This window comes from Mytilus galloprovincialis, chromosome 10 (genome assembly GCF_965363235.1).
Source record: "Mytilus galloprovincialis chromosome 10, xbMytGall1.hap1.1, whole genome shotgun sequence".
Lineage (NCBI taxonomy): Eukaryota > Metazoa > Mollusca > Bivalvia > Mytilida > Mytilidae > Mytilus > Mytilus galloprovincialis.
In genome coordinates, this window is record NC_134847.1 from 19,903,740 (window position 1) to 19,927,521 (window position 23,782).

Sequence of the window (23,782 nt, forward strand, 5' to 3'; positions counted from 1 at the left end):
TAAATACTCTACTCAAAATATATACACTGGTACAAATTTGTACTCTCTTACAAATTTGTCCTGGGTCAGGAACAAACTTGTCCTCCTGGTACAATAATGTACCCTACAAGTTTACACACTTGTCTTTGTTCCGTTGGTACAATTATGTACTTTACAAGGTGGTCACACAGACTCACACTTGTCCTATACGGTACAATACGGTTCAGCTTGTAAACGTACAAGTCCGTATTTCTAACAGGAACCAACCTGTTCTTTATTACACTTAGTAATATTATCTAATAAATCTAATATAAACGAGACTACGATCTCGAATACCAACGTACCTTACCTTGGTCTTATGTCTACGAAGACTTATGACAATCGACCCTGAGCTAGGAAGCTCTCCTGCTTTTATACCCCAATGGTAGCCGTACCATTATTATAGGAGGGGTGTTCTTCCAAATTGTCTCATTACTCGTATTGACAGTTTCCTTTGGAACACCCCTTCACGTTTGACCTGACCCAAAGTTTACCCGCGAAACATCCAAATCTTTACTATGTTTTATTAAAGTATATATACAATGCATAAAATAAGGCTTATCCCGAACTGTAACCAATGTAAACAATCTAACCGTAGATTCAAAATCATCACACTAGGTTAGTTTTGCTATTTTGGAAGATATCTTTACGTCTGGAGTGAAGCGCTTATTTCATATTGTTTAAAAGTAGATTCACAAGTAGGAAATTTGACAAGGGAGAAATTTTAAATTGTAGCCAATTTTACGCTCAATTTGTTTAAGCACAATGATCTATTTTTAGTTTTGACTTGAGATCATCCAACCTAACAACAAGATCTCGAGCTGCATTAATCGATTCATCGATGTCACAATAAGAAAGGTTTGACAAATCGGTGAAATCATCTGGGTTGTCCTTTAAGACTTATAAACAGTGCGCCTATCGATCCTAAACAGGACCGATTACATTGTATCGCATCATGTAACATCATGTGCGGCTGGTACCATGTTACAGGTGGCAAACCCGATACTTTTACATGTGTCATGGACAGGTAAATAGCGGAGCAAATCCATAGATGCCAACCATTACGATTTTTGCGTAGTTTTTCCGATTTTGCGATAAAAACTACGCTATTACGGTCAAAGTCGAATAGTTACGGATTACCAATCATCTCTGTTCAATTTTGTAAAACGCGGATTTTTATAATTACTTTTCCGTCCTGGTCCGGTATTTTGAAAACGCCAATGTAATGCTTCTGGTTTCTCGGGAGTTATCAACCTATTGTTGAGTAACTAACTGACTTCCGAAAAGACAAAATTGCATTTCCCCCTTTCTCTACTTCTCCTTGACAAAACGAAAATGTACGAGTCGAGAACATCTGAACAATTAATTAATGGAATACATACTACAGACAAAATGTTAAACGACAAAGTTTAGTGCACATCACTATGCAACCACTCGTCAGTAATTTTTATGGATAAATGCACGTTTATGAATGATTACTGAAAACATTTCAAAAATACGTAAAATTTGATAGTTTGTTACTGATTGTGTCAAAAGGGGGTTGGCATCTATGCAAATCTTGTGTGCAAGCTATATTGCCAGTTTGAAACCATAGCTCATGCAAATCACAAAATACGAATGGACAACAACTGTCATATTCCTGACATGGTACAGACATTTTCAAATGTAGAAAATGGTGGATTGAACCTGGTTTCATAGCGCTAAACCTCTCACTTGTACTTATGAACCCATAAGATAAGAACATCTGTATCTTGTGACTTTTTTACTAATAGCCTACTCTTGATTCCTTTCACACCGAACTCTTTGTCTACATGTATAGCATGTACAATCATACGAGTATCTACTTCATCGGGCGTACAAAATAATTCTTCAAACCTGAATACTCCGTCTGAGCTGATTTAGGGTCCTTGGACGTGTTAAATAGAATATGACTTCTTCATGTATTATAGTAACTGTTGATATACCATGATGCCGAACAATCAATTCACCAAGAAATCTGATTAAGGCCTGCTGGTTCTCACTGACCCAAAGAAATTTTATACAGTCAGGAATTTGACGACCTTCTATAAATGCCCTGAAACACTTTACCGACGAACAAGAACTTGATTAAGCTTTAAAATAACTGCAGTTGTGTCTGCTAGTGTAAGATTTATAGCAAGAATGATGGTAAAACATTTTGTAATCATCAGTACGAAGATAGTCTAGGTCTGAAGCATCGTGCAATATACTAAAATATACATGATCTTTCCGTCCTCCCATAGCCTCGATAAAGCTTTAGTGTTAATTCCTCGCATATTAATAGGCAATTCAGTAGAAGAAACATGACATATAAGTTATAACACACTTATCCCATTGTATTTCAGTCCTACTTTGCTTAGGGTTTGATTAGCATAGTTTAACAGGACTGTGAATGTGTGCCATATTCCGGGTCTGAAACGTGACCGAAGGATTTGTTTTGTATATTACAATTATAACAAAACTATCAATTAAAAGAAAACAATTAAAGTTAGGGACGACATCAAAAGATCAATGAAAGATAAAAAACTTAATTTAAATAGTTTGGGGGTGGGGTGTTAAACTTGCTGCAAGTTTTGATTATCCTACATCGATTTTACATATATCCATATGGGTCAATCAATTTTTCCCAAATTAAGTTAAGAGGGGGTAGGGGGGGGTCATTAAAAAAACTATGTGAATTAAGTTTTTTATCCTACATTGAACTTTTGATGCAGTCCCTTACAAAAACCAACAAAATGATATTTCAAGTTACAAAACAACGATCTTCAAACAAACTGGACTATCAAAAACAAACAAATTGGCCATACAACAAGCAAAAAAAAGAAATGAAGTTAGTGACAATTGTCCTAGTTAATGACCTAATAGTGTAAGCTACAAAACGATTAACGGCACGAGAAAAGGCGTGTTTGAATCAAGACAAAATTATCACTAAATTTGTGTTTTTAATTGCTATTTTCTTTCACCGATTAACATTACACGAAATATATGTGGCACACATATGAACCATGTCTTATTGATGTAATCAGAGTAAAAATCCCGTGAAAGTAACACGTAATAAAATTGCTTTCGTTGAAAATGTTGTTAATTTCAGCTATAAAAATAGACCTACTAAAATCATGAAATACTTATACTTAAATTATATAAATATTTTTTAGCTTTCTTTATATGAATAATTTGATATTTAAGCTAAATGATAAGTACAATTTGAACAAATAAAACAAAGAGGAATAATTTTATTTTTTGTGTTGAAGATGACCTGTACTGTACAGTATCTTTGGGTACCATAAGAAACAACGAAATTTTGAAAAACGTGACCACGGCAGTATACGACGACATTCATGATTGGAAAATATAATGATTTTTCAACAGTTTGCATCTAAATTTAGCCGTATGTTCTCCGTTAACTTAAACTCGTTAACTAGACGTCTTTTTCGATACTGGACACCCTACTAATACACTATCACCCGATCCTGCAATGTTAGCCAGTAATAGTGGAGATCTATTAGTAAAATTAGTCCACTAGTAACACTAACAACAGTATACTTTTATACTGCACAGTATAAGATGTTAGCAGTTGTAGAACGTAACAACGTACAATATATATTACTCAGTACAAACACGGATCTTTTCCGGGATAATGTTGACAACGTACTTGTTGTATTACCCGGAACAACGACGGAAATAACTTCTGCGGTAAAAGCGACTGCTAATTCTTATATGTCGGTTTTTGAAACAACACAAATGTTAATAATGGAGTAGTATTACAAGAGACATCTTTAATAGTTAAAAACTACTCCTTAATTACCTTTTTTTTTTTTATAAACGAATGGTTGCTATTCTTCAAAGACTGATTTTGCTTAGAATCATAAAAAGTTTATTTATTTTTTAACACCGGCCGGCTTCATATTTGTTGGTTTTAGTTTAATAGATATATATCTCATCCTGAAGCTGGGCAATAGCTCTTTGGTCAATAAACATCAGACCAACAACTGCATGAACTATTTTTTCCTTCACTATGATTTTTTTAGGTCAGTTTTATTGGAAAAAGTTGCTGTGACGGAACAGTTAGATACCTCAGTCCTGCGTGTTGTACATGTTGTAAATGTATCAAAATAAGCATAAATGACTTTTACATAACAGTTGGATACCTGCATGATGGATCAGGACTATCAAATAACCATTATCATATGAGTGACATATTTTAAAAAGATCGACATAATGTGTACTGTTGAGCATGATAGACTAGTTTTCATAAGCAGTTATTGACAATAATCTGTACGTTGCATGTGCATCATATGTATAGTATTTTGGGAGTATTTTCATGTGCTATTATATGTTGTACTAGTATTTTGATCGCTCATAATTAAGAACATAATAAAACAACAATTTCTGTAATCTTTTTTTCTTTACTGAAGATATAGTTTTTCGTTTACATGAATTAAGAAGCATTTTATTGAAAAAGCAGTTACAAATATATATCAAATATAAACTGGGATTTATAAATGTTTTAACCTATTTATCACTCGATTTATTTTTTAATATTCTATATTATTTGTATTGGTATCTAGGCTATACCTTTCTACCTTTTGGTATTATGCATACCCAGGGTCACGTGTTATTTGTAAGTTTCCAGCCGCCATTTTTGGAATTTTGAAGCGATCAGAGGAAAGAATTCTATGATTTATTTGCCACAAAAGCATGTATTGGTAAAAAAAATATATAGACAAGCACATAACAGGGGTCGATACTGACATGTTTTAACATTTCTGTTTCATGTTAAACGTCAAACACCAGAACCGTGAGCGGATCCTGCCGGTATTGGCTTTAATGAGCATACATGTATCGCACAGACACTTGTTTCTATCCATAGGAAGGTCGACTATCCATAAATAGAAGAAGGTGGATAAAAGTTTTTTTTAGGTCAGTCTCCACTTCGGACGCTTTTTCTACCCTTTAAGCTTTAAATTAATACAAAAAAAATCTATTTATATGTGTAGCGGGGTTGCTTCCCCTCCTTAGTACAGGTAGAACATTTAACGCCAGTCTTAATCAACTGAGCTAGCCTAGGGAATCAATTCTTTGGCTCAGTGGGTTAACGCACTGACTGTTACGCAGGCGACCTGGGTTCGAATTCCTGTGGTGATTATATAAATTTGTAGAGCAGATGCATGCTCACTGGTTACATTTGGCGCCCAACTAAAAAATCCACCATGGTTATCTGGAGTATTGCCAGGATTTGTGTTGTTTAGAGTCATATATAAAGATATGAAGACTCTTGTGGTAGTGGAATAGTGTGGCGGGGTTGCTTCCCCTCCTTAGTACAGATAGAACCAGTCTGCACGGTTAGCCACTAGTCCGATGCCCCAGACTAGTAAAATTTCATTCAGACTAGGAAGTTTTTGCAAAATTTTGTTTGGCCCAATAAGAAAAATGTCAGAATATTGGTCTTCGGACTAGTAGTTGAAAAAGTTTTTGGTGCAGACTGTAGAACACATAAAGCCAGTCTTAATCAACCGAGCTAGGGAATTGATTCTTTGGCTCAGTGGGTATCGGGATCGTTCGCCCTGATAACATGTTCGCCCTACATGTAGGTTTGTTCGCTCTGAGTTTGTTCGCCCTGATAGTCTGTTCGCCCTGGGTTCGTTCGCCTTATTTTTATTTAAGATATGTATATGTTACATTAATGAAAGAAATATATATATTAAAATTTATGATGTCTAAAAATAGCAACATATATTAAAATTTATGTATATCTATTAAAAAAGTTACAGAATATTTGCCAAATTTATATTAATCAAATAAAATTCTTGGCTGCATTGTTACACTTTATTTTATAATTACTTTTAAGTACTGATGATTGAATTTTGATTGCTGATTAGGTATTATTTGAAAACTTTGATATCAGGGGCGTAGCTACCCGGAGGCACGACAGCACGTGCATCCACGTCGTTTTCAAAAAAAAAAAAAAAAAAAAAAAAAAAAAAAAAAAAAAAAAAAAAAAAAAAAAAAAAAAAAAAAAAAAGAAAAAAAAAAAGCAGAAGAGAGAGAGATGAGTTGGTCAATCGGAATCGGAGACTTTTGGTGTCTTTTTCGTCTATTCAGAAAAAGATCATAGCTCCGAAGTTGCGTGCACATTGATTCGGCATGCAAAAAAAGAAATGGCAAAATAAAAATTTATAAATTGAATGTTAAAGGAAACAACTATGTTGTCACTTTTTTTAATTGATGAAATATCATTAAATAACGACATTTGGTTTCAAAATAATTGTTTTTTTTTGGAGATTATGACAAAATCGGAAGGTTACTTGTATCTTTTACAAGATTTTTACTTTTGAATTTGTAATACTCAGTCTAAGATATGTAGTTTTGGAGCACATTTTACAGTGTACAGTTCATCAGTTTGGAATGAGATGTACCAATCGGCATTATAATTATCAGATCCCTTCGATATCATTGAAAATATGCCGAGGCGATGTGGTTGACAGACTACCGGAGCCAATCACCCTGCAACCACGCCAAAACAGTATTGGAAAGTCTCATTATTTTTTGCGTTCATAGACCATATGATAAGGCAACTGGAGAGTGGGGTCTCGTCAAGTTATCAGAAAATCGCTTCTTTGTGCTGTATCTGCTTCATCGTGTTGTAGGAAATATCACAAAAGAACAAATCTCAATATTGTCTGAAAAATACGAAACTGACCTAGCATGTAATTTTGACGAATTCAATTGGGAGGTCGCTCGATGCCGAACACGTACACTGGTTTATAACATCTCGCGAGTGCTACCATGCCATGATGGCCCTGAGATCTATCAGTCACGGTACTACGTATGTAATTGAAAACAAATGTACGATCAACAATGAAAGTTACATAGCATTACTGCATATTCATCGGGATTTTAGTGTGAATGTTGACAAAGTAATAGAGAAGTGTGTTTCTGCCCAGACCCGAAGAGCAGATTTTGGACAATTTTGAGTAAATTCTGTATCACAAATATGTGTTGTTTATGTATTACTATATTCAGAAGATTTATTAATAGTTTTACATTCATAAATTTTTATCTACAAATAGCTCCTCTTTTAACCGTCCTATGACCGAAAACCGAAAAAAAAAAAAAAATTTGCTGCATAATAGGGTCCCAAAAATTTGTCGCCTCGTTCCGCTCGGCGGTAATTGCTTCCACATCGTTTCTTTCTAGCTACGCCCCTGGATATTACTGATTGTTACATGAATTGTCCTTGATGGATTAATAATGAAAATAACATTTTTCTCTAATAAAATAGTCAGCTTGGATGGGTAAAAAAACTGATGCCAAAATTGTTAGACATGAAAGGGAAATTATTTTCGCAGCTTGGCTCTTTGATCTCGAGGTGTGTTTTGACAAAGTTATATATGGAAGTGGATTATGGAACCACTGCAATTTTCCATAAACTATGGAAATGTACATGAAAATGAAACCCTAAATCATTTACTGCTACATTGTAACCTAGTAGCAGCTAGCTATAGACAACATAATACATAGTAAATATTCGGCGAAATTGTAGACTGACTTCAACATATTCAATTATATATATATACACACAACGCAACACTATATATAATAAAAAATAAAATCTGGGCGAACGGACTCTGGGCGAACCGGTATTAGAGCGAACAGGAACTAGGGCGAACCGGAATCAGGGCGGACGGACCCGGATTCAGCTCAGTGGGTTAAAGCACTGACTGTCACGCAGGCAACCACGGTTCGAATCCCGGTGGTGACGATATAAATTTGTAGAGGAGATACATGCTCTCCGGTTACATGATATGGATAGTCGACTTTCATATGGATAGAAACAAGTGCCTGTGCTGTATTGTCTGTACAATGTCAATGGCCAATGCTTATTTCAATTTACGCCAGATTTACTGCTTTTTTCTACTCCCGTAAGGACTACAAATTAACGTTTCCTGCTCCCTTACGCCTGGATCTAGACACGTAAATACCACTTACGCCTGGTTTACGCCTCATTTCCAGGCGTAATACGCCTTACAATTTCATACGGGAAAGCATGTTAAGTGTTTTGTGTGGTGTTATAAAGACAATTTGAAGAGATGGGCAAAAATTTTAAAAATTGCCACATATAATACATACTTATAATAATAGAATATGTATATATGTACAATGTAGGTAATATGATAATTCCATATTATGTGAAAAGATTTTAGATTGCTATTGATGGTTTGTTTATATCTTCTTTATTGAAGCTCAATTCATGAACTGCACAGTTTTTGGCAATTTTCAACAATGGAAGAAAACTTGAAACAGAAACCAAGATACAGATATTAGCAGTTAATGTATAATGTAAAACTTTTATTTTAACATATTCAACATCCCCTGACTTTGTACTTGTATTAATGTTTGTGTCAAAGAGCAGAAAACAAAGTCCCTCTAAACTATTAAGATCTAAGTTTGATAACTATAGAACTAATGAACGCATAGAATGTAATTTCATTCTTTAATTCACATTATATTATATATATTGTTGTTGGCTCCGATTCTGACCAAATTATTAAGTCATTTCTGGATTAAAGTTTTTCACCAGAAAAGATCGTCAATTTCGCACATCTTTATGACGTCATTAACCAGAGATGGCTCGCCTGTATCCTTGCTCTATTAAAAGGCTCTAGCACTTTCATAATCGTTATTCTGTAGGGTAGTATAGAATATAGAAATAAATAATGTTCTGTAAGTACGTAATCTTGATTCCTGTATGACTGAGGGATGGTGACTATCTTTTTGGATTTTAATTTCCCAAATATTTTGTGCAGTATAAAATCAAACTTTTTCTCCTGTTTGTTCAACATGTACGTACATGTATGCATGTGTTTGGAATGATGATGCATACATTTTTGTCATGTGGTGATGGAAGTCACATGACAGATTCGTCTGAAAACCACATCTCAGAACTGGCCTATGCTCACATAGTTAATATATCTTTCATTGTGATGTTTATTGTTGTAATTACCAATTATGTCTATCGATTGTAACTAATTATATGCCCTTATTGGCCCTGTAATTTGGGATTTTTTTTTTTTTTATTCTATTCTACTCACATACTTTTTTGTACAGGAGTAAATCCTTATATTTCAGGTACAGATGCCCTTAAACATGTTAAAGTGTTTGATGAAGTAAAGAGCAAGATACTATCCCATTTAGCAGCGATACTGCATGACTAATTCCCAGACAATATGACACAGAATACCGATTGGCATGATTGGACACCAATAGTTCACACATGAGAACTGAGAAGATGTTTTCAGGGTAATCCACATTGCACTGAAATAATTCAAATAACTTAAAGATATTAAGCAAATATTTAAAGAAATTGTCTGTCTTCCAATTACACAGAAGTCAACAACTATAGGTCACTGTAAGCCTTCAACAAAGAGCAAAACTAACACCACATAGTCAGCTGTAAAAAGACCCAAAATAAAAAATGTAAAACAATTCAAACGAGAAAACTAATGGCCTTATTTATGTAAAAAATAATATGTAACTCAGCAACAAACAACAACTACTGAATTACAGGTTCTTGACATGGGACAGGCACATACAGAATGTGCAGGGTTAAACTTGCTTGAAGGTGCCATTCCTCTTCCCCTAACCGGGAACAGTGGTGAACATTATAATGAGTCATTATAACAACAAACTATAAATATCAATTGAAAAAGGCTTAACTCATCTCATGGGATATGAATAGCAATACATCTAAAAAAAAAACCAAAATAAACCTAGAAAACTAACAGCCTAAAGTTATTAATGAACGAAAAACAAATATTTAACACAGCCACAAGAGACAACCACTGAATTACAGGCACATACATTAAGGATAGATCTGTTACTGACAGCTGGTTCATGTAGTTCAAAGCCAATGATAATTATTAAAATTCATGCATCTAAGACTAAATAATTAATCAATACACATGCAATGTTCAGCCAATGGATTTAATGATAAGGCGTCATAAACAGTCAGAGAAAAACATGACCATGTGCAATGCCAAGATACTGGAATTGACAGATTGTAGATCCATGAATGTGCATATGTAAACAACTATAATAGTTTGTTTTTAATTTACAGATAACAAATCAATAATAATACCAATAAAAACAGTATTCAAAGATCTAATAACTAATTATTGTGTTGATTCGATAACCTTTTCGAATAAATTAATTTAAAAGATCGATAAGTCTACCTGGATCTTTTCTATACTTCTGGGCTCAAAAAGCAACATATGATCAATATATACATTTGTTCTCTTTTTTTCATATGAGGCAGACTTCATACATGTACAGGAGCTTCTAAGGAGGTTTGAAATGAAGCATTATCCTAGACTTCACAATTTGCTATAAAGATGATTTCCTCTTATTGAATAATTCAAAGTATGGTAACTTTGTTCAATGCATGTATTCTATTGAACTTGAAATAAAGGATATAACAGATACAGGTAAGTCTGCCTCATGTCTTAACTGACATCTAGAAAAAGACAGTAATGGTCGGTAAAGAACAACATGCACTTTTAAGACTAAAGAGATGTTTTCATCCCACTCAAATATGAACTTTATATTTCTGCAGTTACAAGGATCCCAATATGAAAGAGGTAGAAATAAGTAAAATAGATTTCTGCTTATTTTCCGTTTAAACATTTTGTTTATAAGAACTATACTCAGCCGCCAGGTTGATCATGCAGTTTTGTTGTGTATGTGTAACATGAAATATTGTCCCCCATGAAATATTGTCTGTCTGACAAAATTTCATAAAAAATATTGTCCACTGACAGTATTTCATATTAATGAAATAGTGTCCTTGTCCATGAAATTTTATCACCTCCTTCTGGACAATATTTCACTATGAAATTCTGTTCTTGACAATACTTCTGTACGAAATACTGGCTTTAAAAATATTTTTTAATCAAATTATTACACAATTTGAAATAGTACATTATAAGCATGCAGCATGCACATTTTTAGATTTATAATTAAAATGGTTTTGTATAGCAAGGAATTTCTATTATTACTAATAGTGAGTTTCAAGTTTGCATAGATACATTACAAATGGTTAAGTATACATTAAAGAATTTTCTAACGTATATGTTTCATTGTATTACCAGGGCCGTAACTAGCCTCTTTCAATAGTGAGGCAAAATATATTTTGGCCGAGCGTAGCGAGGCGAAAAATTTTCGGCGAGGGGTCGGGGGGCCAATTTTGCATTATTTTTCTCCGAGCTTCTGGGGCCGCTCAAGGCCCCCAGAAGCTCTGAGAAAAATAACGGAAAATTGTGCATTCTGAGCGTTTCCCGGACTCTTTCTTACTTTGAAACGCAAATTTCTTTAGCTATTTTTTCGACAATATTCTGGTCTAACATCAAAAATATAGATTTATTTTAATTTAAGATTTTTCGGTTTTAGGGACAAGATTAAAAGACCAATATGTAGGATAAAGTAAACATCGTAATTATCATAATCATTAATACCGGTCTGTCAGTTCTTGTCTTGTATTGTGATGACTTTGGTGATTTTTTAACACTAGATTTATATATTACAATTATACTTTAAGTTCTAGTCCTGCTTAGGTTGACACTAGGCACCATCTTAACTTTGTTTTACGGTATAAACTGTTCTTTTATTATTTAAGACCCTCCAACAACTATCAAGATGGAGAACAGGAATAAAAACTTTGACCATTGATCATTTGAATTTTTTGTATGCATTGACGCTGTGTGCGATTAGGTTCCGTGCACGTTTACTACATATTCCTTTATTTTCTGTTAAAGGGTCTGAACATGACTTAATGCAAGTTTAACCCTCCAATGTAAAAGGTCATATGCCAATACATTAGTTTTTTTTTTCAAATGATTTGATACCAATGGTCTTACTTTAATTCAAACCATGGCAGCTATCTAGTTTTATCCTTAGGCGCATGGATATATGATACAGATAATGTTTTTTATTTTTATTTTGCTGATAAAAATATTCAATTTTCGATATTTATAATACATATCTATCACTTCTGTGCATGTCTCGCCTAGTTTCGAGTGATTTAAACGACTCAGAGAAAATACCCAATTTTACCATCCATACTAAGAAAAATTGGGTATATTGTCTGAGTCGTTTAAACCCGGGACACAGAAGTACAAACAATAGACCATCAACTCTGAAAACCAAAAGTAAAATAGAAACATGGATCACGAAAAACATGCAGGGGCGACAGAGTGAAGAGAACTTGCTTCTTGCAAGACACTTTCCGTGAAAACAATTTGATATGAAGACAATCTTTTGTTTTAGTTATTTTTTTTTTTTTTTTTTTTTTTTTTTTTTGAAATTTCCAACATGAGGCATTTGCCTCATTTGCCTCAATGTAGTTACGGCCCTGATTACATTATAATATACAAATATAAATAATGCACTGACAATCACTTATTTTGTAAATATATACACAGGCACATGTCGCAGAAAAAAATCCTATATAACATGAATATATGTTAACCTCCCCTTCATGAGACAAAATTCAATGACAATCTGTCTATGAAATATTGTCTCAATAATCACAAAATGTAACCTCCCTTTAACAGGACAAAATTTCATAGTATTTATCTGTGAAATATTGTCTCAATTCACACAAAAATAACCTCCCTTTAACAAGTCACAGTTCCATAGTATTCATCTATGGAATATTGTCTGTATAGAGACAAAATTTCACTATGTAAATCTGTCCTTCTCTGGACATTTTTCCATAGACGAGGACAATATTTCATGATACATAGTTATGAAATATTGTCTTGTCGTACAATATTTCATAGGACAATATTTTGCTTTACATATGTGTGTTATCATGGTTATAGTCTAACTTATAGATATCATGTATGGCCTTTTTACCGAAATAATACCCATCAAATAGTAACTAAAAAAAAGATAATGGTAACTTGTAGGCAAATCACTTGAAAGATAATTGTATTTGAAGAATATTGAAATAATAATAGTTGATGATTTTGTTTAAAAAAACGAATTTTTTCATTGGTCGAGAAGAAGAATCTATTTTAACACGACCAATGAACGTGATGAATACACTTGATAAATTTGAATACTCATTGCTAAAGATATTTACGATGAAAATTATGAATGAGAGTATTTGTAATTGAAAAAAATAAAATAAACTTTGATTAAAGATAAAGAGAAGTGATTTATTTTAATATAAAGTGAAAAAATGTTACTTGCAAGGTAAATTGTCTCAAACTGTCGTGTTTTTAGAAATAAAATGATCATTGAACATTGATCGTAAAATTACGTTGGTAAATATGTGACAATCAACACGGGTACGGAATTGCTGCAGCTTCTATATAATGTCACTAGTTGATAATTTCAATGGTCTTAACTTTAAAAAACTTGCAGTTTTCATTTATATCTACCTGTCAGAGATAGGTTTTAACAATAATACACACGGAAGCGTAATGTAAAACTACGGAAACTTGTCTTGTCAGCTGCTGTTCATTAACATATTTTTGTTTTAAAAAGTTGTATACCAAATATGATCAAATATCTTAACCATATTCGATTTTATTAATTCTGAATGAACATGTTCTCTGCAAAAAACAAAAGGGTGACTTCTAAGCAAAAGGCAGATGATGGAAGTAGAAGTTTTTTTTCCAGCCACTATAATGACTTCTAATGAAAAGGGGAATACACCTTCCTCTTCACTGTCAGTATAAGCAGATGTCATTGCTTCTCCTAATCCCAACCTAGCTAAAGTTTTAGCAAGTGATAACAACAAGCACCATGTTTCTGGTTTCAATGACAAGTGACTGACTGAGTTTTCATGGCTTACAAATGTTAAAGGGGGTATAAGCAAAAGTTATTGTGAGAGGGGGTTTCAACCCTAAAGAGGATAAAGACAAAATTGAGGAACAGACTGTCCAACAAAATAACTCTATCTTGAAAAATTATCCCTAGAAGGAGCAGAGAGTACAGAGATGAATATTTATATTTTGACTTATAAATAACTTTTGTGTTTAAAATCAATTTATTTCATATATATATATATTCTTGTAATTCATTATTAAATACTCTGCATTATCAAACACATAACACAAAGCATTATAATTTATATTGCATGTCATGGATTAATGACTGATTGCTTCAGATCACAAAAGTTCACTCTAAAAAAAAAAGAGTTACGCGCCCTTGAATTTTGCGCCTTAAAAAAATCCTGGGGAGAACACTGCTAGTGTGTATTGTATGGATCTCTCTAAAATTTCACTACAAAGTTCCATTCTACAAAATATGCACAGTACCAAAAAAAAACAATGTTTTGCACAAATGATTTTTGAAGATCTTTAACAACACTTGTTCTGTGTCATAAACCTATAGTATGTCAAAAATTGGATCATATTTCCAAATTTCAACAGCATCAACCTTGAATATTAAGTCCAAATTGCCCCAATTGTTCAGGGGTCTACCTCTGCAGTCGTATCAGGCTGCGCTCAGTGAAGCATTTTATTAGTTTCTTTGTTGATTTCATAAATAGGTATAGGGAAATCTTGAATTTTGAATAACAAACAAAGTAAAAACATCTGGTGTGTTTTTGTTGGCTATATATTTTCTGGAACAGCCCTTATGTGTTTTAATATATTAAAAAAAAATGATAGATTTAACATTTTATCTTTTTCAAGTTGATAAACGCAAAAAAAAACTGTGATAAAATTTATATTACTCCAATTCAGGTTTCCAGATGTGGCATAAGTTTGCCAATGAGACAACTCTCCACCAGAGACCTATTAATGATGCAGATGTTTATGATAAACTACATATTTAAATGGCTACCTGCTCATTCTGGATATGACATCATTTTTTTCAATTTCGAAACAAAAAACATTTGATTATCTGTAGCTAACATTATTTTGATACTCTTCATAGATCAGTTTTTGCAAATTAGCCTATCTCTTGATGGATTCTATAATCAAAGGGAATATGTGAGAAAAAAAGCTTTATTAAAGTAGATTGATAAATAAAATTTATAATTAATAATTAATAGCCATGAAACAATGATTTTATTTTCAGGTCATTTTGGAAGAAAATTGATAGAGGAAAGATACAGATATGCAAGAATTTAATATTTGAAATGCACTTAATATTTCTTTTGTATATGGCACCTATTTTTGACTGTCAAATAATGGTATTGTTGTTATCTTTGCCATATGAACAAATATACCTGATAAAATTTGTTCATTAGTAGAAACTTAAATTTCAAATATCTATTCACATAAGGTGATTTTTTTTTCACCAATTTTTCTTATTTTAAAAATAAAACTATTCTGATTTGTCTGAAGTTCATTTCATCAAAATTTCAAATTCTAAATGAGGCCTGATTTAGCGCATACTCCATCACAAATTGAGATAAGGTTAGTATTGTTTTTGGAGTATCCATTATTTTAATATGGCCAACATATTGACAGGTCATCATATTAGTGTGTCCAGCATATCATGGATTCAAGAACAGTAAATAGTGAAAATTAACATAAATATTTCATTTTTTTTATTTTGGTTATCATTATTTTCCACAGTTGTGCATCATAATTTTTTTAAATGTCTTCTTATAACAGGATTTTAACAAAAACTTATACAGATGTATTAAGATAGTTCAAAGTGATTGACAAACTTTTTAACTTGTATTAGGAAGTCATCAAAAATTGATAAATAATATAGGCCTTATATGTATTCCATAGGACAGATTTCATTTTTGTCCATATTTGTATAAATGTTGCACCTTTATTTTATCTTTTTGTAGATTTATATGTGGCTCCACTCATCACCTATTGACGTGTTGGGTATATTTATATATATATGAATATTTCAGCAAATAATGGTGGAAATCTGTAATATTTTTTAGAATACAGTCATAAATTTTGCCAAATAATGCAAAAATTAATGTTTTAACCAAATTCACCTACATTTTTGATGTCGCAAATACATCAAATACAGAAAAACTTTTTTGAAATGATGGTTGTAAAATATTTTAATGTATGTCTTCATAACAATATCACATGTATAAAATGTTCTCCTTTTTAGGTCGCCATTCCAATGGAACAGTGAGCTTTTGCCATCACTTGACGTCAATCGTCTGTCTGGTGTAAACTTTTTCAAACATCTTCAACTCTGAAACTAATGAACTAATTCCAAGCAAACTTAAGCTAAATGATCCTTAGGGTATCTAAAATAAAGTATGTGTATATTTTCTGTTTTTGTGAGAAAAAACACAGTCGCAATGGCTAAAAATAGAACATAGGGGTGAAATGCAGTTTTTGGCTTAAATCTCAAACCCTTTAAGCATATATAACAAATCTGATGTGACATAAAAATGTTAATTGCTGGAAGGTCAAATTCTTTCAGCCATAACATTTTCAAATGAATCTAACAACCCATTGTTGGGTTGCTGCTACTAATTTGGCAATTTTAAGTAAATTTGCCATTTTTGGTTATTATCTTGAATATTATTAAAGTGATAAAGATAAACTGTAAACAGAAAAAATTTCAGCAAAATTAAGATCTACAAATAAGTATATATATGACCAAAATTGTCAATTGATGCCCTTTAAAGACATTTTCACAATTTCATGAATTTGTTCATCTTAAGTTTGCTTTACTTTTCTTTGAAACGATTTTCAATTTCAGCTAAACTTTGGCTGGATGAGTTTCAGAGTATCTAGTAGGAAATTTGTATCTTATTACCTTGTAGGTCAAGAAACATAGCCACTATGGCTAAAATGTTTTTTTAAATTCTGTATGTTATTTGTGAGGGCTATTCCATTACAATTTATGTGGGAGGGAAGGAAGGGAAGTTTGATTGTTGAATGTGTGTTATTGGTCTTTTTTTAGTATGCCTCTATTACCCTTATAAATATAAAATTATCTAAAAAAAAATTCTTGGTTGTAGGGATATTTGAAAGTCAGCCCTCACAAACTTCATTGCTAATTAGCACAGATGCAATAAGAACATTAACTGACGAATGATTTATTAATTATTTGTGACTAAAAATGAAATAAAATTTGTGTCAAAAAATGTAATTACTAGTTTGAACCCAGTATTATATATAAAAAAGAAGATGTGATATGATTGCTAATGAGACAACCGTCCACAAGAGACCAAAATGACACAGAAATTAACAACTATAGGTCACTGTATGGTTTTGAACAGCGAACAAAGCCCATACCGCATAGTCAGCTATAAAAGGCCCGAAATGACAATGTAAAACAATTCAAACGATTTATATGCAAGTAATTAGTCCCTTACTGATGAAGTCAAAGAGGACAGTCCGACTAAAGGTTTGAACGCTGTTTTTTTTATCTGTCAAATCAAGTTAACAGTTTTCCACACTTTTTCGTCAGGCTTGAAGTATTTATTTGATATTTCTTATATAGTGCTGATTGAATGCCTATGTTTTATTTTGTCCCCCTGTCATAAAAGACTTTATTTTGGTGTATTACATGATTGTGAGGTGAACAAATCAGTGACAGCTACAAAAACATGACAACATTTATATGGTTCATTAGTCAATTTTAAATTCTCACAGTTTGGTCTGTTTCTTGGATACTGTAAGCATTAATTCTACAGTATGGATGTATGGAATGGTTACAAGTTCTACATTATCTTGAATTTAAGCAGTTATATCTGACCTTCAACAAAGAACAATCGTTACAATAAGACAACTATCCAACTAATATCTTGGATATACTAGTAAGCAATTATAGGTAATCTGACCTTCAACAATGCACAATGGTTACAATAAGACAACAATCCAGCTCAGATCTTGTACATAAGCAATTATAGGTAATCTGACCTTCAACAATAAACAATCGTTACAATAAGACAACTATCCAGCTGAGATCATGGATATAAGCAATTATAGGTAATCTGACCTTCACCAATGAACACTTGTTCCAATAAGACAACTATCCAGCTGAGATCTTGTATATAAGCAATTATAGGTAATCTGACCTTCAACAATAAGCAATTGTTACAATAAGACAACTATCCAGCTAAGATTTTGGATATATTAAAGCAATTATAGGTAATCTGACCTTCAACAATGAACAATCGTTACAATAAGACAACTATTCATCTGAGATTTTGGATATAGGCAATTATACAAAATTTGACTTTCAACAATGAATTATCGTTACAAAAAGACAAGTATCCAGCTGAGATCTTGTATATAAGCAATTATAGGTAATCTGACCTTCAACAATGAACAATCGTTACAATAAGACAACTATTCATCTGAGATTTTGGATATAGGCAATTATACAAAATTTGACTTTCAACAATGAATTATCGTTACAAAAAGACAAGTATCCAGCTGAGATCTTGTATATAAGCAATTATAGGTAATCTGACCTTCAACAATGAACAATCGTTTAAATAAGACAACTATCTAGCTTAGATATTGGATATAAGCAATTGTAGGTAATCTGACCTTCAACAATGAACAATCGTTACAATAAAACAACTATCCAACAGAGATCTTGGATTGAATAAATTTTATGTTATTCAACAATGGACAATCGAATAACCGTCTCACACTAGTAGCAAATAACTCTGTCTCATTGGTGTCTGACCGTTGTATAGGGTTTATACCCATTGGATTACTATGTCTCATTGTATAGGGTTTATACTCATTGGTGTCTGGCCGTTGTATAGGGTATATACCCATCGAATAACTGTGTCTCATTGTATAAGATTTATACCCATTGGATAACTATGTCACATTGGTGTCTGCACCGTTGTATAGGGTTTATACCCATTGAATAACTATGTCTCATTGGTGTCTGGCCGTTGTATAGGGTATATACCCATCGAATAACTGTGTCTCATTGTATAAGATTTATACCCATTGGATAACTATGTCTCATTGGTGTCTGCACCGTTGTATAGGGTTTATACCCATTGAATAACTATGTCTCATTGGTGTTTGACCGTTGTTTAGGGTCTATACCCATTGAATAACCATGTCTCATTGGTGTCTGCACCGTTGTATAGGGTTTATACCCATTGAATAACTATGTCTCATTGGTGTCTGCACCGTTGTATACGGTTTATACCCATTGAATAACTATGTCTCATTGGTGTTTGACCGTTGTTTAGGGTCTATACCCATTGAATGACCATGTCTCATTGGTGTCTGACCGTTGTATATGGTTTATACCCATTGAATAACTGTGTCTCATTGGTGTTTGACCGTTGTATAGGGTTTATACCCATTGAATAACTGTGTCTCATTGTATAGGGTTTATACCCATTGAATAACTATGTCTCATTGGTGTCTGCACCGTTGTATAGGGTTTATACCCATTGAATAACTGTCTCATTGTATAGGGTTTATACCCACTGAATAACTATGTCTCATTGGTGTCTGCACAGTTGTATAGGGTTTATACCCATTGAATAACTATGTCTCATTGGTGTCTGACCGTTGTATAGGGTTTATACCCATTGAATAACTGTGTCTCATTGTATAGGGTTTATACCCATTGAATAACTATGTCTCATTGGTGTCTGACCGTTGTATAGGGTCTATACCCATCGACTAACTCTGTCTCATTGGTGTCTGGCCGTTGTATAGGGTCTATACCCATTGGATAACTATGTCTCATTGGTGTCTGACCGTTGTATAGGGTCTATACCCATCGACTAACTCTGTCTCCTTGGTGTCTGGCCGTTGTATAGGGTCTATACCCATTGGATAACTGTGTCTCATTGGTGTCTGACCGTTGCATAGTGTTTATGCCCATTGAATAACTATGTCTCATTGGTGTCTGATCGTTGTATAGGGTCTATACCCATCGAATAACTCTGTCTCCTTGATGTCTGGCCGTTGTATAGGGTCTATACCCATTGGATAACTATGTCTCATTGATGTATGAACGTTATATAGAGCATGCATATACTTATCGAATAACTATGTAGAACATGTAATTTAATTTGGTATTTCAATTTAAGCTGGGTTTTTTTGTACATAGTTATACCTGGCCACTAGTCTAGTGATTGCTTGATTGCTTGATTGTTTTACGTCCAGTGACAAATATTCCATTCATGACGTTCAGGTCGAGATCATATTATCGATGAATACAATAGCTAGGTAAAGTATTACCGCTTGACTCCGTCCATCGTACAGACTATTTAAGTCCAGTGGCAAATATATCATGCATGTTTTGGACAGAAACAAATATTCCATTCATGTTCAGGACGATATCATATTATCGATGAATACAATAGTTCGGAAAAGCATAATTGCTTGACTCCGTAGATCGTACAGACTATTTATGTCCAGTGGCAAATATATCATGCATGTTTAGGATGGGAACACATATTTCATTCATGTTCAGGACGAGATCATATTATCGATGATTACAATAGTTCGGTAAAGCATAACCGCTTGACTCCGTCCATCGTACAGACTATTTATGTCCAGTGGCAAATATATCATGCATGTTTAGGATGGGAACACATATTTCATTCATGTTCAAGACGACATCATATTATCGATGAATACAATAGTTAGGTAAAGCATAACTGCTTGACTCCGTCCATCGTACAGACTATTTACGTCCAGTGGCAAATATATCATGCATGTGTAGGAATGCAACTAAGAACCTCAGACATTACTTACTGATTGTATCTAGGAACCACAGACAATACTTACGGACTGTATCTAGGAACCACAGAAAATACGAACAGACTGTATCTAGGAACCACAGACAATACTTACAGACTGTATCTAGGAACCACAGACAATACTTACAGACTGTATCTAGGAACCACAGACAATACTTAAAGACTGTATCAAGGAACCATAGACAATACTTACAGATTTTATTTAGGAACCACACACAATACTTACAGACTGCAACTAGGAACCTCAGACAATACTAACAGACTGCGACTAAAAACCTCAGACATTACTTACAGACTGTATCTAGGAACCACAGACAATACTTACAGGCTGTATCCAGGAACCTCAGACAATACTTACAGACTGCAACTAAGAACATCAGACATTACTTACGGACTGTATCTAGGAACCACAGACAAAACTTACAGACTGTATCTAGGAACCTCACACAATACTTACAGACTGTATCTAGGAACCACACACAATACTTACAGGCTGTATCTAGGAACCACAGACAATACTTACAGACTGTATCTAGGAACCTCAGACAATACTTACAGAATATATATTAGAACCTCAGACAATGCATACCAGGGTTTGACATGGGAAAATTATTTCAATTTGCCTTAATTTATATTTTATCATCTATATGTTTAACTCATTGTCTTGTGTTCGTGCATTTTATCTTTCATTATCTCTATTTTACTTATTGTCTCATGTACATTTGCTTGACATCTTTCATAATCTATATTGAACTAAATTAGACTAATTTCTGTATATATCTGCTTGTATACATACAGTAAAAGTACATTTCTTAGGCAAACAACTCATATTTGACTTCTAAAAACACACAAGAGTGAACCGCTGAAATGTCTCACCTACTTTAATGATGACCATTGATTTTATCAGTCTTATAGATTAAGGTTTCAGTACAAGTATCACAGACAATTAACATTTCAGATCAATTCTGTCAGATTCACATGCACACCTAACAATAATTCCATACACCAAAGATAGTTGACACATTGCTTTGAAGTATTTGAAAAAAGACCAAAACACTTAACATTGATCAATGAATCATGAAAATTAGATCAAGGTCAGATGAAACCTGCAAGACTGACATGTATCCATTACAATCATTACATACACAACATATACTTGACCTACTACTTCCAGTATTTTAGATATGGATCAAATCACAGAACTTTAACATAAAATGAGGTCAAGGTCAGAAGAAACCTGTCTGACTGAAATGTAGACATTGCAAGGAACCCCTATACCAAATTTAGTTATCCTATTACTCAAAATATGCAGAAATTCACATGACAATCATTGTTCTTTCTATAAGCGGATGCTGAATCATAAAAATGAGGTTGAGGGCAATGCACATTAGACAGAGGGAATTTCAGTAACATCTGGTATCTGCAGCAACCAGGTCTTCTATTTTTTCAAAATATAAAGCTTTATATAAATAGACAAGAACTGTGATGAAAGGTGTTTTAAGAAAAATGATCCTGTAACATCCTGTATAAGTTTATTGTCATATATCATAATTCTAAATCATTAAATATTGAATAAGACCCACAAAAACAGCATACATGACATATGTTTGAATCACAGGCACTTGTTTCTATCCATACGAAGGTCGACTCAGTATCCATATAAATAAAAGAAGCTTCTTCTATTTATATGGATAGTCGACTTTCGTATGGATAGAAACAAGTGCCTGTGATTCAAACATATGTCGTGTATGCTGTTTTTGTGGGTCTTATTTGTGATTTGAATATTTGAAAATACATTCAGACTAGATATAAGAACCTGATACTGAGAATATCTTAGAACCACAGACAATACATACATGTATACAAGTAGACCATTTCTAATAAACCCATATAATTCAAACAGATTGTATCCTGTCAAATCTAGTCTTACTTGGTAAAATTAGTAAAGTCGTCACTTAATAAATAAATTCACAAATGCTTAGCTACGATATTAAATCCAATTCAGGGTTTATATTGCACTCAATTCCTTCTGTAAACAGGACATGTGACTTTGAATATGACAGTACAACCGTGTTGAAACAATTTTCTATTTCGCTTTCTATCATTTGTTGTTTTATTTTCTATATGATGCAAGTTACATTTAAACGCCATATCTATTATTGGAACAGGTTTCATTTTGATATGTATATTGGATAAAATAAAATCAATCAAAACATGTTTAATTAATTTTGTTCTTTATTATAAAACTGTTTTTTTCTTCTAAATTTGTATATAGGTAAATGAATGCAGTGGCATAAATACTTGAATAAAGTTTATACAACATTTAAAGAAAATTATCTATACATTAGTGACATGCAGGCCTGGGGCCATTACATTGCAATATAATGCATTACATTACAATTACTTTGTGATTCTTCCATTACAATTACAATTACCATTACATTTTTTCTCACATGTAATGCATTACATTACAATTACTTTGCCTGTGTAATGCATTACATTACACATTACTTTGCCTGTGTAATGCATTACATTACACATTACTTTTTCAATATAAAAACAAAAAGCATTTCAAAAACAGAGGTATATGTACAGATGTATACAGTGTTAGGGACATAGACTTCAAATACTGGTTAATTAATATGTCCATTGCACTTTATCATCATAAGTGGTTTAAATGTGATGCCATTAAGAGAACAGCGATCAGTTCTGTACACCTTTCCGGCAATACTTAAAAGCCTTTCTACAGGAGCTTATGTGTGGGAAATGGCTAAATACTTGATAGCTGTATTAACCAAAGAAGAAAGGCACACTGAATTTGACTTCCATTATTCCAGTGCATTGATTGAAATTTTTTCACATGGCTCAGACAAGTAGATGTCAACATCATGTACTGCACCTTACCTGTGTCTATACCCTTTGATTGAGTAGTAGGAGGCATGAAACTGAAAAAGTCACTTTTAAGTTTCTTAGGTGGTGGTAAAAAATAAATAAATCATCATATAATTTTGTTTCTAACATTGATCACTTAATCATTAAGACATC

The 23,782-nt window shown here is 33.0% G+C and overlaps 1 long non-coding RNA gene across 2 annotated transcripts; it reads left to right on the forward strand.

Annotated features, from left to right (window-relative positions):
* The first annotated feature begins 4,600 nt into the window (after positions 1-4,600).
* Positions 4,601-17,128, forward strand: LOC143047125 (uncharacterized). Of its 2 annotated transcripts, none has more exons than XR_012969417.1 (5): positions 4,601-4,742; positions 8,280-8,376; positions 9,166-9,336; positions 10,348-10,520; positions 15,127-17,128. It is a non-coding gene; the product is annotated as an uncharacterized LOC143047125 (long non-coding RNA). The 2 variants fall into 2 exon arrangements; XR_012969416.1 differs by having other exon boundaries at positions 4,637-4,742; positions 10,352-10,520.
* Positions 17,129-23,782: the final 6,654 nt, after the last annotated feature.